General features: G+C 45.6%; 1 protein-coding gene and 1 long non-coding RNA gene across 2 annotated transcripts in view; one reads left to right on the top strand and one right to left on the bottom strand.

The window, feature by feature from the left end:
• LOC147336975 (protein NLRC3-like) overlaps window positions 1-16452 on the top strand; it is a 465583-nt gene that overhangs the window by 318354 nt on the left and 130777 nt on the right. The window lies entirely within an intron of this gene.
• On the bottom strand, window positions 1948-14699 carry LOC147336981 (uncharacterized). The gene is made up of 10 exons (XR_015128343.1): window positions 14356-14699; window positions 13151-13233; window positions 12648-12849; window positions 5099-5248; window positions 4786-4929; window positions 4541-4689; window positions 4359-4424; window positions 3930-4111; window positions 3722-3832; window positions 1948-3242 (listed from the first exon to the last, which is right to left on the bottom strand). It is a non-coding gene; the product is annotated as an uncharacterized LOC147336981 (long non-coding RNA).

Genomic DNA, 16452 nt, shown 5'->3' with positions numbered 1-16452 from the left:
GTTCTGCTGAGCCAAATAAGACAGGTCAGGGTGAAGAAGTGACAGCCAAAGAAAAGCTTACCACAAAACGGAGAAGTTATGACAAATCAGACTATAAGGCAAAAAGAAAGTGCAGCTTTATGGTTTCATGGACAAAATAATTTCTGTGGCTGCAATATGACGAGCTAAAAAACAACACGCACAAGGGTTAGGGTTAAATTTAAAAACTGTACTTTTGAGTTAAAATATATATTTATAATTTTAATAAATGACAAATTAAAAAGGCATGAACATTTTTTTTGTATCGAAAAAATATCGAACCGTGATACCAAAGTATCGAACCGAACCGAACCGTGAATTTTGTGTATCGTTGCACCCCTAAAATGTGTGTACTGTCTCAGTGGCTGATTGTGCCCCACAGGCCTCAGTGTGAGCTTGAAGACATTTATAATGTTTAAGTAGTTTGATGTGTCGGTGCTGACCACAAACACAGTTTGAATGAAACTTTGGTAGCACAGAAACAAGAGGCTATTCTTTGTGACCATATGGATCGGTCATATTACCGTTATTTCACCCAAAGCCACCAAGTTAATACTCAAAAAAGGTGCAGCAATACACACAAATATAAACAGTACTTGATGACAACTTTGCTTTTAGCCTCTAGCCCTCTGGGGTCCAGGGTATACTTGGCTGTTTCTGACTACTTTTGATTTGTTCTCTATATTTCACCTTTAAAAACTGTTTATCTTGCCAATCTGTTACTTACTCATTTTGACAAACTGTAAATATGTAAATATTGTGCTTAAAACATGAGTAGAAAGTGATATTTTTGACTGTAAAACCACAGGCATGTTTAACAAATCATTTTCATAACTTGAAATGCAAATAGAAATTGTGCATTTTTAAAAAAATATGCACAAGTTTTGCAAACAACAAAGTTATTTGGTACTGTTTAGCTAAAAATGCAGCCGAGGCTCGGACGTTTTTAATATAACCATTTCAAACTATGTACAGAACAATCAGCTGTTCTGCATCAAAGAAGAAGGCACACGAATGATTTATGCAACTCCAAAAAATAGTGTCACTCTGACACAGATGAGAACAGCTCAGGGATAAACCTGCAGGTCTGACAGCAGCTGTGTCAGCGTTTACACTGCAACCTGCCTTTAATGGCTTTAAGGCAGCAGCTGTGGCGTTCACTAGTAGAACTGACACACAAAACAACAACTACACACTAACTACACAAGACAACACACTAACCTAAGACTCCAAAGCAGAGTGAAGCTGACCCCCCACCCACTTGAAACGTAAAGGCAAATAGGCGGAACGGTTAGTGCTACGTTTGTGCAGATTTGTGCAGGTAAAATGAGCGTTTGTGCTGCTACGGTTTTTGAGATATTAAACATTATTTTATAGGTCATTCAAAGGTCACCATCCCCCGAGACTGCTCCAAAACGGGCCAAAATGTCTACTTTTTTAGTGCTACGTTTGTGCAGATTTGTGCAGGTAAAATTAGTGTTTGTGCTGCTACAGTTTCCGAGATATTAAACTTTATTTTATAGGTCATTCAAAGGTCACCATCCCCCCAGACTGCTCCAAAACGGGCCAAAATGGTCTACTTTTTAGTGCTATGTTTGTGCTGATTTGTGCAGGTAAAATTAGCGTTTGTGCTGCTACAGTATCTGAGATATTAAAAGTTATATTTTTTGCTGAAAAATGTCTTTTTCAAATGACCTTTCACCTTGTGTGTTCACTTGTTCAATAAAGTTCTGTTAAAAAAACCCTCTTGTTGTATTTAATCAGCTAAATTTGTAATGAGTGTATTTTTTTTTTTTTTTAACTTCAATTTCTTTACTTCAATCACTTTTTGTTCATAAAACCACGATGCAAATGCTTGAGTATTTATTTTTTTTAGAGTGGATTAAAAAAACTTTATTGAAAACTACATTTGAACATTTTACACTCCCATGAACACTTTGAGAAACGAACAAGCTAGCAGTCTTTTGCATCAAATACACATTTTCTGGCAGAAAAAACTATTATTTGGCATTACTGTGTCTGAAGGATTCTTAGAACAGCGTTCATCTGATTTCTGAACAAGGTAAGCTTACATTTAAAATACTGAGGTTTTAGTTACTGAGTTAATACATGATATAGCTAACTGTCTGGATCAAAATGATTTTTTTTTCCAATGTTAAACATTTTCAAAAATGTCCAAGAAAAAAAAGTTTCTAAAGCACTTTAAAACATGTAGCACACTGGACTAAAGTGCTGTACAGTACATGGGTTAAATACTCAGACTCAATTTAATAAACTCACAAATTCAATAGCTCCATCTTAAAAACAATAATTCCACAAAATATGAAAGTGTAGATTGGTGGAGAACTTGGGGGAGGGGTTGCTCCTGGCTGTATATATAGTTCAGAAATCACATTTTGCTCCATCATAATCAGTGTGTTGTTTTTTTTTAGATGCCCCGAAAGCCATCTGTAGACAAGGTTTCCATTTTTGCAGTTCTTTGCAATTCAAAAGAGGCCATAGTCCAAAATGGCAAAATAGCCACTCCAGCTACATCAGTCTGGAAAGAGCTGAGTCAGCAGCTAGAAGACAAGATGTCAGCAAAGGCCCTGTACACTTTTGTGAAGCTAATTAGACACAACATCTGGTCAGCTTTGGAAATCAGTGATCAGGAAAGTAATAGTGAAGGAGAGTTAGATTCACATTGCATTTCTCCTGGACAAGAAAACTGTCAAGCTTTTGAACTAGAAGTCCCTTTTGAGGACTGGGTTAAATTTATTCCTGAAAAGGTTGAATACAATGACAAGTTTTCTCCTACCCAAAAAAGGGAATACACAATTTTGAAACCTGGCACTTGGACTCATATCATCAACGATCTTATATGGAAGAGGATCAAAAATACATGTACACTTGTGTTCCGTAGAGCAAAGGTCCATCCAACTGTCAACAATAATTATCTGGACATCAGAGGCGACTGTAAGGAGTGTCATGGCCAGTTAGAAATGTCATGTGACAGACAGCCAGCAATTAATAGTCCAATGGTGCTCCAGTGTTTCATGAGAAATACAGATTTCTCCCTGCACACTGGCCACTCCAAGCGGTTCATGTCTGGAAACCTGCGTGAACAGATCGCTAAAGAGCTGTGTGAGGGCAGAATGGAACCGGCTGTATGGAGGTCAGCGAGGGCAGCAGATCTGATGGATGTTGGAGATCCTGAGCCAAGCCACCTTCCAAATTTGGCCACTCTGCGAAAAGCCAAACAAGAGAGAAAATACTTGGAATTAGGAGATAAGGACCCCATTGCATCTCTGCAATTGTTAAAATATAGTGTTCCTCACAGTGGTAGCATCCGAGATATTGGACTGGACAGGTTTTTCTGTCACTACTGGAGTCAAACACAGATGCATGTTTATAAGACATTGTCAAAAAAATCTCCCCCAACTGTGTGTTTTGATGCAACCGGTTCAGTTGTGAAAAAAACTGCTGAGACCAAATGGCAAATCTGGCCATATCTTCCTTTATCAAGGTATTCTGAAAGAAAACAATTGTCCCAGTGGTGCAAATGCTGTCAGAGAAACATGATGTTAATGCCATCGCAAACTGGTTGACAGAATGGATTCGTGCAGGTGCACCTGTGCCAAAGGAAGCTGTGAGTGACTTTTCTCTGGCAATTCTGGGAGCTCTGGTCAAGGCTTTCACTCCTCATCCTGATCTGAAGTCCTACCTTAATGAATGCTTTCATGTCCTTCTTGGAACCCAGTCTGCCAAACTCCCCCCTTGTTATATCAGGGTTGATGTTGCGCACTGCATCAAGATGATATGCCAGTGGGACTGCCTGAAGAAGAAAACACATCGTGTTAAAGATTTCTTTGTCAGGTCATTAGCAAAACTTCTTCAGTCTCAATGTTTGGACCATGCAAAACAGCTCCTACATGCTATCACTGTTGTGGCCCTCAGTGAGGCAGAAGGTGATGACAGTTCTGGAGCCCCTCTTCCTTCAGAAAGGTGCAAGAAATACTTGAAAGCCCAAATTGCTCAAGACTCCATCATCATTCCAGATGAACAGACGGAGGAAAGTGAGAGAGTGGATTCAGTGGATGAGATCCAGACTGACCTACGACAGTGGGTAACAGAAATATGTGAGGAGAGCAGGTCACTTACTGCAGCAAACAGGGATAGAGATAATATTCACTTCCTCCCTGAGATCATTCCTCATATAATAAGACTGGCAAGTTACTTGCCACTCTGGACAGGAATAATGGTCCCTCTCTTCCAAAGCACCAGCATCACAGCAAGTTCAGCCACTGTTGAAGCTGAGTTCAAAAACATAAAACATGGCCTTTTCAAACATGACAACTTGCCTCTTCGAGTCGATCGCTTCATTGCTCGTCATCTTTCCTTCATCGAGGGAAATATGCGGATTTGTTCTGCAAAAGAAAAGGTCAAAGATGAGGCAACAGTGGGATCACTGAAAGTCACAGATGCCAATTCTGGATCCATGACGACTCACAATGCAGAAGACAAAATAAAAATGGATGCTCACCCGTTTGTGGGATCTGATGCTACCACAAACATTCTTCCGGCTGATGGGGATGCAGTTGAGAACTGGAGGGGCCTAGCTGTTCCACCCAAAAAAAGGAAGAGGACTTCCTACCTCTCTTCATGTACCGAATGGCTCCATGCAGATGAAACCTTTGGGGCCAAAAGAGTGAAAGTGGGATTATTAAAAAATGGAAACCTCCATCAGCCTATTCGATTAGGGGAATCGACAATCTCTGTGCTCAATACCTGTGCATTTGATGCATTTTTTCAGTGCTTATGTTGTGCCTTCTGTGACAGCTCCACATTTCAAAATGCTGTTCTGAAAGACAGTGAAAACCCAGTCCTGCAGCTGGTGAAAGCCATTGCCACAGATGGTGTGACCCAACAAACCTACAGAAGGAGAGCAGAGCTGCTTAGTGTAATGTTTGAAGCTGTCTCGTTGAGGTCTGCTGCGATCCAAATCGATGCTCAGTGCAATATCTCCGCTGTAATTGCTAAGACAATGAGGAACATCTCAAGTGTTTATTTTACCAAACACTGCTCTTCACAGCACTGCTACCTCAGCAAAGGGATGACAAGGGAAGTGCCATTTGTTTCTCCTGCCATCTCTGTCCTCAAAGAGTCTGGTATGGCTCATCTTGGCACGGCTGTGGAAGCAGGACTTGGCCTACCTGAGTCTACCTGCCTCAGGCCACTCTCCAATCCATCTCTGTGTCCATCAGAATTCAAAACAGAAGACAGCACCACAGGAAATGAGCTCTGTGCAGGGACAGTTACTCACAGCTACAACATTGGATGTACAAAAGGCCCCGTAGTTATGGGTTTATTCTGTTCAGTTGTTAGTTCACCTGTAGTTTTTAGAGTGGCCAGTAGAGGTCACCCCACCGCTTTGTATGAGAGACTATGTCCAGGGAGAGACGTGGGCAAAGCACCTGAGCTTTTCTGCTCCAGATTACTGGCAGAGAATTGGTTATCCCGTGAGAAGTGTGCGTTAATGAGCAACGTAAGTTGGTGATGTGTGAGGATGTGATAATAAGATGTGTTTGGGACTGTAACCAAGGTTAGGGGGGAAATGATTATGTTTCTGTCTGTGCCGCTAGCGGGTGCTAAGCTAAGCTAAGCTGAGCTAACTTTCCTGCCGTGTGGTTGGGTATAGCTGTGTACCTGGTTAGCTCTCTCAGGGGGTCTACGTGTGAGTCGTGGGTAATATATGGCCTATGGTATTAAAGGGGATGTTGGTTTATTTCCTGCCTGTGTTTATGTTGATGTACTCTGGAGATATTGTTGTGAACACTTTAGTAATGTAGCATTTTCTTTCTGTTCCGTTCAGAGACCACACACACACACACACATCCATGCCCACGCACCTAAACCTGTATGCAATACCTGCTCCTCTGACAACCTCTGTTACCTTCAACTGTGTGAAGTCAATACAAGAGTCTGCACTATCCTCGGTGTCTTCATTGTCTCCCTTCTGAACATTCATCCGGGCCTTGAGCAGTGTTCTGGCCGACACTCCGGGGAGTGGTAGCTGCAAACCTGAACTAGCACCTTACAGTCCTTCCAGTACAAGCTATCTACCCAACATTAATGGTCCTTCGAGCCGGATGTAAGCTGCTTCTACCCTAACAAGATGGATGATATTCAGAACTTCTCAGCTCTTGGTGCGCGCCCACGGCGTAACGTACGGCGTCCCCTCCGCTATGAAGCTTATGAGACTGACTTTCCCGGGCTTGGTGCAGGTTACCAGGAGGAAAGTGAGACAGGAGGCGACACCCGTTCTTCCCACCATCCTCCGTCTGACCCCTCTGATGACCGCTCACACGGTCATGTCACACCACTGAGAGCAGAATTAGAAGATATACAACGTGAAAGGTTCCTGTTCCAGCAGTCGCATGACCAGATGAAAGCTGGGCTGGCTAATGTCCAGGCCCTTCATGCTAGTTTGCTGCAGTTGTTGGACCGTGTAGAGAGTCTGCAGCTCAGTCCACCGCCCAGAGCCCCTGCTGTTCATCTCCAGCCACCCCCTGCTGAAGAGGAAGAGGACTGGCCTCCACCACCTCCTCCTGTTGTGTTCAAGGAGGAGTCTGTCTCCAGCCAGGGTCCAGTTGCGGACCGCATCGATACGATGCTGAAAGAGCTCCAGGATCTGAAGAGGGAGTCTATGGCTGCACAGGAGAGTCAGATCATCCCCCCACATGAATCTAGGCCAGGTTTCACTTCTCCTCAGCCAAGGATCACCTACCCTCCAGCGCCGCCTCCGAGAGCACACCCCCCTCCATTGCAACCACTGCCAACTCCATCCCCGTCCTCATCTACTCCTTTCTTGACCTACAGGGGGCCTCGTCCAAGCATTCCCAAGCTCTCACGCCGTGATCCTGGGGAATTTGCTCGTCTAAAGATGGCGCTAGAGAACTTATTGCCCCCGGAGAGTTCAGAGCTTTTCAGGTACCAAGTCTTGTTAGATCATCTACACCTGGAGGAAGCAAAGTTGATAGCGGACGCTTACCTCCATTCTGCCACGCCCTTCAGTGACACTATGAACGCTCTTAACGACAGGCTTGGGCAGCCCCACCAGCTTGCCCTGAGAAGAATTGCTGCTGTCATGGACTCACCTGACATCCGCCGAGGGGATGCAGCCGCATTTGAGCGATTCTCTCTCCACATCCAGTCGCTCGTGGGCATGCTGAAGACTTTAGGCCCTGATGGGGAGGTTGAACTCCAGTGTGGCTCCCATGTGGCTCGACTCCTTAGTAAGCTTCCTTCAGAGCAAAGAGCTGATTTCCGTCGGTGCATGTACAACCATTCTGGTCAGGCTTACACCCTGGATGACCTGGCTACCTGGTTAAAGTACGAATCCTGGTGTCAAGACTATGACGGCTTGCCCACCCCAGCGATCACCAGAGAGGAGCCTGATGTCAGACCAAGCAGACGCTCTGTTGCGGTCCTTCACAGTGCAGAGAGCTCACCCAGGTCACCAGGTACCACTCCAAACAAAGCTAGGCAGCAACCCTACTGCGCCTTTTGCGATAACCGTGCCCATCACCTGAGTCAGTGTCAGGAGGTCATCAAACTGAGTCGCGAACAACTCACAGACTGGATAAAGACTAACAAGAGGTGCTGGCGTTGCGCACGCTCCCATCAGGCAGCACAGTGTACCCTCAAGAAACCCTGCAGCCTGTGTCAGGGTCGTCATCTGCAGGTCCTTCACGACGTGAATTCGAAGTTCTTAAAGCCACATGGCTCAGTGTCTGCTCCCCCACGAGAAGGTGAGAATCCTACGGGCGTCCTGTACCTCGATCGTCCTACAGAGAGCGGCCAAGTCCTGTTAAAGGTTGTCCCAGTCATCCTTCACCATAATGGCAAGACTTTGAGCACTCACGCAGTTTTGGATGATGGGTCAGAGAGGACTATGCTGCTACCCACCGCTGCCCAGAAGCTTGACCTTCAAGGCATCCCAGAGACACTTCCATTGCGCACTATCAGGCAAGATGTGCAAACTCTGCAAGGATCATGTGTCTCATTCGAGATCTCCTCTGGTGGCAAACCTAAGCTGAAGTACAAAGTCCGCAACGCCTTCACCGCCACCCGTATCGACCTAGCCGAGCACAGCTACCCGGTGGAGTCCTTGCAGCGGAAGTATAGACACCTCCGAGGCCTGCCTCTCCAGTCCTTCAAGAAGGTCAAACCTCTCCTTCTGATTGGCAGTGACCACCCACAGCTCATCACTCCAACTGAAGCTGTCCGTCTTGGTCCACCGGGTGGTCCCGCCGCTATGCGCACCAGGTTAGGGTGGACACTACAGGGTCCCTCCAGCCTTATAGGTTCCTCTTCGCTGCCACAACAGTGCCTCTTCACGACCGCCATTCCTCCCCAGGTGAGTGAGCTACTCAAACATGTAGAGAAGTTATGGCAGGTAGATGTTGTCCCGGTGCCAGAAGGCAAGGTGGTTACCCGTTCAAGAGAAGATAACTATGCAGTTAGCCTGCTAGAGCAGAAGACAGTTCGTGTAGATGTCGAGGGCATCCAACGCTATGCCACCCCCCTCCTTCGCCACGAGAACATGCCACACCTTAAAGCTAGCCCTAACGCTGTCGTTCCCAGTTTGAGAAGTGTGGAGAGAAGGCTCCAGAAAGATCCAGAACGAGCTAAGGTCTACCGGGCAGAGATAGAGAAGTTGGTCCAGGCCGGTTCGGTGGTTAAGGTGCCCCCCTCTGAGGTTGCTCATGCAGATGAGTCATGGTACATCCCTCACCACCTTGTTAGCCACAATGGCAAAGATCGCCTTGTGTTTAACTGTTCGTTCCAGTTCCAAGGCCAAGCCCTCAATGAACATCTTCTACCTGGGCCCACCCTGAGCGCATCGCTCCTTGGTGTCCTCCTTCGCTTTCGAGAGCATGCCGTAGCCATCAGTGGTGACATTAAAGGTATGTTCCACCAGATTCGCCTTCTTCCCGAAGATCGTTCCCTCCTGCGGTTTGTGTGGCGGGATCTACACCCCGAGGAACCGGTGGCCGTTTATGAATGGCAGGTCCTCCCCTTCGGTACAACTTGCAGCCCATGCTGTGCAACCTTTGCTCTGCAGCGCCACGCCAGGGACCACACGGAAGGAGATGATCCGCTACGTCACTCTGTGGGACAGTGCTTCTATGTTGATAACCTTCTCCAGAGCGTGCCGACCCCTGAAGAAGCCCGGGACCTAATGGATAGGCTAAGAGCCCTCCTGTCTTCTGCTGGATTTGTCCTTCGCCAGTGGGCCAGTAATGAACCCAGCACCATTGGCCACCTACCTGAAGACCTCAGATCCACAAGTGCAGAACTTTGGCTCACTCAAGACAAATCAGACACCTCTGAGCCAACTCTGGGCCTTAGCTGGCACTTCCCCACGGACACCTTGGGTTACAGACACCGCAAAATCAGTTATGGCGCCCCCACTATGCGGAATATTTACAAGGTTCTCGCAAGCCAATACGACCCACTGGGCTTTATCCTACCGTACACCACCCGAGCCAAGATGCTGGTGAGGCACCTTTGGGATCAGCAGAGGGGATGGGATGACCCGCAGCTTCCGCCAGAACTACTCCAGCAGTGGAAAACCTGGGAAGAGGAATTGCCGTTCCTTGCACAAGTCCTGCTTCCTCGCCCGTATCTCCCAAAGCACATCACGGAGTCAGTTAGTGAGAGAGAGATTCACATATTCTGTGATGCGTCAGAGCAGGCTTATGGCGCAGTGGCCTACATGAGAACAGTGACAGGTGATGGCAGCTCACATCTAGCCTTCCTGATGGCTCGCTCCCGTGTTGCCCCTAAACGCATTCTCTCCATGCCCAGACTTGAGCTGTGTGGTGCCCTCTCCGGAGCTCATCTTTCCCGTCTCCTTAAAAATGAGCTCACTCTGGACATAAAGAGAATAGTGCTGTGGTCTGACTCCACAACTGTACTCACCTGGTTGAGGTCCCAGTCATGCCACTTCAAGGTCTTCGTCGGCACCCGCGTGGCTGAGATCCAGGAATTAACTCACTCGCACACCTGGCGCTATGTGGACTCAGCCCAGAACCCCGCAGATGATATAACCCGGGGGAAGTCCCTTCTCGAGCTCACCAGACCCAATAGATGGAGTCAAGGGCCTCCTTTCCTGCTCCTAGGTCCAGAACAGTGGCCTCCAGAGCCAAGTGGCACCCTGGCTGAGCCTCCAGGCCCATCTGAGCTCCGTAAAGAGACCTTTTGTGGATTTTCTACCACCTTTGACCCCGCCACTTCGAACTTCAGCAAATATGACACCTGGACACAGCTGCTGGAAGCGGCTATTACGCAGTTGCATGGGGCGGCCAGAGGCGGTGGAACTTCATCGGCTTATGACTATGTTCGAGCAGAGATGGATGTCCTGAGAGAAGCTCAACAGGAGAGCTTCCCTGAGGAGTATCGACTCCTTAAGCAGGGGAAATCCATCAGTCGCAGCAGTCGTCTCCTTGCACTATCCCCTGAGTTCGACCACGAGAATGAGGTCATCCGTGTAGGTGGACGTCTTCGCCGCTCTGAAGATCTCGCCTTTACCAGCTCCCATCCTTTAGTTTTGGATCCGACACATCCAGTCACCCGCCTGTTCATCCAGGACGTCGACAGTCGCCTGCGCCATCCAGGGCCAGAGAGGGTCTTTGCGGAGATTCGGCGCACTCATTGGATCCTGAGAGGCCGGGAAGCAGTTAGGCGTTTTCAAAGGACCTGTCTTGAGTGCCGCAGATGGAGAGCTCGACCAACTGTTCCCAAGATGGCGGACCTGCCAGTTGCGCGCCTCCGCCTTTACAAACCTGCCTTTTATTCGACAGGCGTGGACTGTTTTGGACCCTTTGAGGTCAAAATCGGGCGCCGTGTGGAGAAGAGGTGGGGCATCATCTTTAAGTGCCTAACTATCAGAGCGGTCCACCTTGATGTCCTAACCTCCATCGATACGGATGCCTTCCTAATGGCACTTCGACGTTTCATTGCCAGGAGAGGAACTCCAGCTGAGCTGTACTCGGACCAAGGGACCAACTTCCGTGGGGGAGAAAGGGAACTGCAAGCAGCTTTTGCAGCCATGACCTCTGACCTGCAGAAGCTCCTGGCTCCCCATAAGATCGTCTTCCACTTCAATCCACCAGCGGCTCCTCATTTCGGGGGAGTGTGGGAGCGGGAGATTAGGTCTGTCAAGACGGCACTCTACACTACAGTAGGATCCCAACCCCTTCAAGAAGAGGTCCTCCGCACGGTCCTTGTGGAGGTGGAGGGCATCTTGAACTCCAAACCACTAGGTTATGTCCCGTCTGACATCAGTGATCCTGATCCAGTGACCCCCAACTGCTTTCTGATGGGGCGGCCTGACGGAGCACTTCCTCAAGTGGCTTATCCCAAAGAAGAGCTCCTGAGTCGCCGGAGGTGGAAGCACTCCCAGGTGCTGGCTGACCATTTTTGGTCTCGATTCATCCGGCTGTACCTTCCAAGCCTGCAGGTTCGGCAGAAATGGAGGTCATCCCCCGCAGATGTCACAGAAGGTTCGGTGGTGATGATCGTAGATCCTCAGCTGCCTCGCGCTTCCTGGCTCGTGGACCGCATCTCCAAAGTCCACCCCAGTCCCGACGGGCACATCAGGTCTGCTGACATCAAGGTGAAGGACCGGACCTTCACCTGACCTGTGGCGAGGCTGGTGGTGCTGCCTGCCCTCCCGGACGAAGGCAAAGGACAATCACCGTAACTTTGTTTGTAAAATTGCCTTTTGTTGTGAGCAAATGTACTTCATACATTTGGGGGCGGCTGTACAAAAGGCCCCGTAGTTATGGGTTTATTCTGTTCAGTTGTTAGTTCACCTGTAGTTTTTAGAGTGGCCAGTAGAGGTCACCCCACCGCTTTGTATGAGAGACTATGTCCAGGGAGAGACGTGGGCAAAGCACCTGAGCTTTTCTGCTCCAGATTACTGGCAGAGAATTGGTTATCCCGTGAGAAGTGTGCGTTAATGAGCAACGTAAGTTGGTGATGTGTGAGGATGTGATAATAAGATGTGTTTGGGACTGTAACCAAGGTTAGGGGGGAAATGATTATGTTTCTGTCTGTGCCGCTAGCGGGTGCTAAGCTAAGCTAAGCTGAGCTAACTTTCCTGCCGTGTGGTTGGGTATAGCTGTGTACCTGGTTAGCTCTCTCAGGGGGTCTACGTGTGAGTCGTGGGTAATATATGGCCTATGGTATTAAAGGGGATGTTGGTTTATTTCCTGCCTGTGTTTATGTTGATGTACTCTGGAGATATTGTTGTGAACACTTTAGTAATGTAGCATTTTCTTTCTGTTCCGTTCAGAGACCACACACACACACACACATCCATGCCCACGCACCTAAACCTGTATGCAATACCTGCTCCTCTGACAACCTCTGTTACCTTCAACTGTGTGAAGTCAATACAAGAGTCTGCACTATCCTCGGTGTCTTCATTGTCTCCCTTCTGAACATTCATCCGGGCCTTGAGCAGTGTTCTGGCCGACACTCCGGGGAGTGGTAGCTGCAAACCTGAACTAGCACCTTACAGTCCTTCCAGTACAAGCTATCTACCCAACATTGGAGATATCGTGTGGATTGATACTGACCTTGCAAACCAAACAGAATTTCCACTGAATGAATTTCCCTCCAACCTGGTTCTCTAAGGAAAGTCGTTCACTTTGAGGGCATTAATTGCTTTCCATGGAAAGATGACCACTGATGGTTTGGGTCATTACACTGCATACTGCAGGAGAGCTCCATGTGTGTGGGAGTGCTATGATGACCTGGGAAATGGAGTGACAGGAGCATCTGAAAAGAAAAAAATACAACCCCATGCCGTGTTATACACAGTATAATGAGTGCTGCCTGCATTTTTCTGTTTTATTTGGTTCATTACAGTTACATATGTTCAAATGGCTAGTGTGTGTTATCAGTAAGTTCAGTTTTGCACATAAAGTTAAAGTTCTAAATTAAAAATCTTTTAACACTCTTTTCTTTGTCAGTCTGATGTATATTTGCTTTTACACACCCATTCACCTTCACCCGTAGCCTTGAAAGTAACCGTTCCATTTTTCTGTTAATAATTTTTCTGTATTTGTTTTGTGTTTACCTGGTGGCTTAAGTCAGGGGTCAGCATCCTTTTCATTTCAAAGGGCCCCTTTTCCCCCTGCTGCTACAAAACCTGTCTAGAGCCTAAAAAAAGAAAGAGCCTATAAATATCTAGAAAATGAGTTGTTGTATCGTGTAAGCTATGGAAATGTAAATAAAAATGTTTATTTTTAGATTTGATAAGACAATGAATCATCAAAGCTTTATAACGGAAAAAAAGTATTTGTTAAAATGAAGCCAGCTACGTGAGTCCTTTCCATAATAATTGAAAATTAGGAAAGATGGGCAACCAACTTGAAAATTACAGTAAACAGATTTGAACCTAAGAAACATTAAATTACTTTTAAAAGCCTTGTACATTCAGTGAATAGTCAATGCAGATATTTCATAAAAAAAACAAACTGTTAACAGAACCCTTTCTTGTTGTCTGTGATGGCCAAACCCGTGGCCACACTCTAAAGTCGGTAACTTTTGTATTTTCATTCTTCATTTTGAACATAGCAATACATTTTAGTTTCCAATAACTTTATTGATTGGTTTGGATACATTTGTTCTATTTGTAAGCGCGCACATTTAGTTTACTTATGTATTCATACTTCATTTCTTTGCTTTCTGACTAACCGTTGTCTTTTTATTTCTTACCTGCTATCATCCCTGGGAGTTGCCGGACAAAAGATGGTAGCCAGGGTTTGAAACCATTAAATACAAGGGAAGATAATTGGATCACACCACCACTTCCTGCTGAAGGGGGGAATGTGTGTTTTCTTTACTTTAAAAACAAAGTATTTGTATTTAATTAAATATTTGAGTTAAGGTTTAATGGGGTTTTTGGTTTTCTTCTTTAGTGTTTAGTTTATTAACAAACTATTGTACTGCATTGTTTGTGATTTATGATTGTGTTTTGTTTGTTACCCCTCATGTTTCATAATGGTCTGATCAGCCATTATATATACCCTTGTATGTCATTTCATGTTTAGGTCAATTATGTATGTTTGAGCAGTCATTTGGTTTGTTAAGTTCGCAGTCTTTGCCTGAGTTCAGTTTTGTTTCTTTGACCTCTTTTATGAGCTCAACATTTATTAGTCTTGTAAATATAATTTTTGCGGGTTAAATAAATGGAAACTATATTTTTCTAATAATTCCTGGGCTCCTCCTGTTTTTCAACTCGGTCCATCACATTGTCTTTATAATAAAAAAATGACTTACTTGGTCTTATAAGAGCCACAGTGGAGGGGCCGGAGAGCCACATGTTGCTTTAGAGCCGCAGGTTGAAGATCCCTCGCCTAGGTGCTGTGGAATATTCAGTTTTCTACACGTAGGTAACAATCTATCAAAGCAAACACTTCATTTTTTCTGAGACAGCTACATTAATAATAATGAACATATATAATTCAAAACAAAATCATAGAGGCCAACTGGGTATGTAAAAAATAATAATAATTTAGGTATACGTGAATCACTTCACATGAAACTCAGTTTTGCCACAGAAAAAATAAAAACTTTAGCCTACCTTGTGTACGTTTCTGCACTAGTAACAAAAGAAATATCGACCTTTCCGCTGAATAAATTGTGTTACTAAAGTGTAAACCAGGGGTGCCCAATCCCGGTCCTCGAGAGCTACTATCCTGCAGCTTTTAGATGCATCCCTACTCCAACACAGCTGAATCAAATGGTTTAATCTCTTCAGCATGCCATCATGTTTGGCAAAGGCCTGATAACAAGCCATTCATTTGATTCAGGTGTGTGGGAACAAGGATGCATCTAAAAGCTGCAGGACGGTAGCTCTCGAGGACCGGGATTGGGCACCCCTGGTGTAAACTAATAAAAGCTAATATGCAGCAAGCCTAGAAAAAGTGCAAAACTCCACAGCTGCTGAAACTCACTGCCAAAGACACTGGTGTTATACAGCGTAGGCCGTAATAATTAAAATCATTATATCTCGGAAACTGTAGCAGCACAAACGTTAATTTTACCTGCACAAATCAGCACAAACGTAGCACTAAAAAAGTAGACCATTTTTGTTTGTTTTGGAGCAGTCTGGGGGGATGGTGATGTCATCAGCAAAAAATACAACTTTTAATATCTCAGATACTGTAGCAGCACAAACGCTCATTTTACCTGCACAAATCTGCACAAACGTAGCACTAACCGCTCCGCCTATTTGCCTTTACGTTTCAAGTGGGTGGGGGGTCAGCTTCACTCTGCTAGACTCCAAACACGGTAAACGTCACAAACCGCTCACGTATCAAAATTCTCTCTCTCTCTTCTCGCTGGTCACTCCTAAAACTTCCCAAACAACCACATGCCACATGTTGCCATATCATTTTTTGATTGGTCCACACGGTACATTTTTCCACCAATAGGGAAGGAGTGTTTTTTCTTTCTCTTTTTTCACTCACAAGCAAAGCGTGTTTGCTAGCGCTCTCCTTAGAAAACGCCGTTTTTACCGTTTCTTCCCGGAGGAAACGCCAGTTTTATTCAGGAAAAACATCAGTTTTACGAGGCCTATCAACACGATTTAAAAGCTGGTACATAGTTTGAAGTCCGCACGTTCGACCCAAGTTGAAATGGAGACTCTGGGTCCGTCGACCCCAGAGGGTTAATCAGAAAGCCTAAGTTAGCTAGTTATGGTAAATGGTCTGTATTTGTATAGCGCTTTACACTCTACACAATCATCCACCTATTCACACACACATTCACACACTGATAGTTATGTATCGGGCTAATGTTTAAAGCTTTCACTTGAGTAAATTAACTCATATCACTGCTAAGTGATGTTAGCTATGTTCACAGCATATTCCATAACAGCGCTGCCATACTGCATCACACTCAGTGCATTTCGATCATTGCTCCAGCGAGTTTGATAGCAACATAATAATCATAATTTTTTAAAAATAGCGTGTGTAACATACACATACTGGAAAATTATTTACTAGCACTCACCTATCATGACTGGAGAGCGCAAACTCCGCCATTTGTTCCATCAAACACATTAAAACAGCGACCTACAGGTATGTTAGCGCACTCATCCCCGACTGTCCGACGGAGGGGCGGGGTCACACGTTGAAACAGACGCAAGGCAGCCAGGCGGGGAAATTTTGCTTTTACATTTTGCGACTCATTTTATTTTTATATTTGACAAGAAAAGTATTCAACCAGATAGTTATTTGTGGTGAATGAAATACAGTTACACTTTTAAGCACCACATCTGAAATTCAAGCACTTTTCAAACCTTGAAAAGACAACATTCAAGGATTTTCACGGATTTCAAGCACCCGTATGAACCCTGTGTCCGTCTCAGCT

This window comes from Aulonocara sp. 'chitande type north' Nkhata Bay, linkage group LG3 (assembly GCF_057382095.1).
Source record: "Aulonocara sp. 'chitande type north' Nkhata Bay isolate Kocher_YH1m ecotype deep benthic linkage group LG3, A_spYH_male_GT1.1, whole genome shotgun sequence".
Lineage (NCBI taxonomy): Eukaryota > Metazoa > Chordata > Actinopteri > Cichliformes > Cichlidae > Aulonocara > Aulonocara sp. 'chitande type north' Nkhata Bay.
Note: the sequence above shows the minus strand (reverse complement) of the source record. Positions and strands in the feature narration are given on the sequence as shown.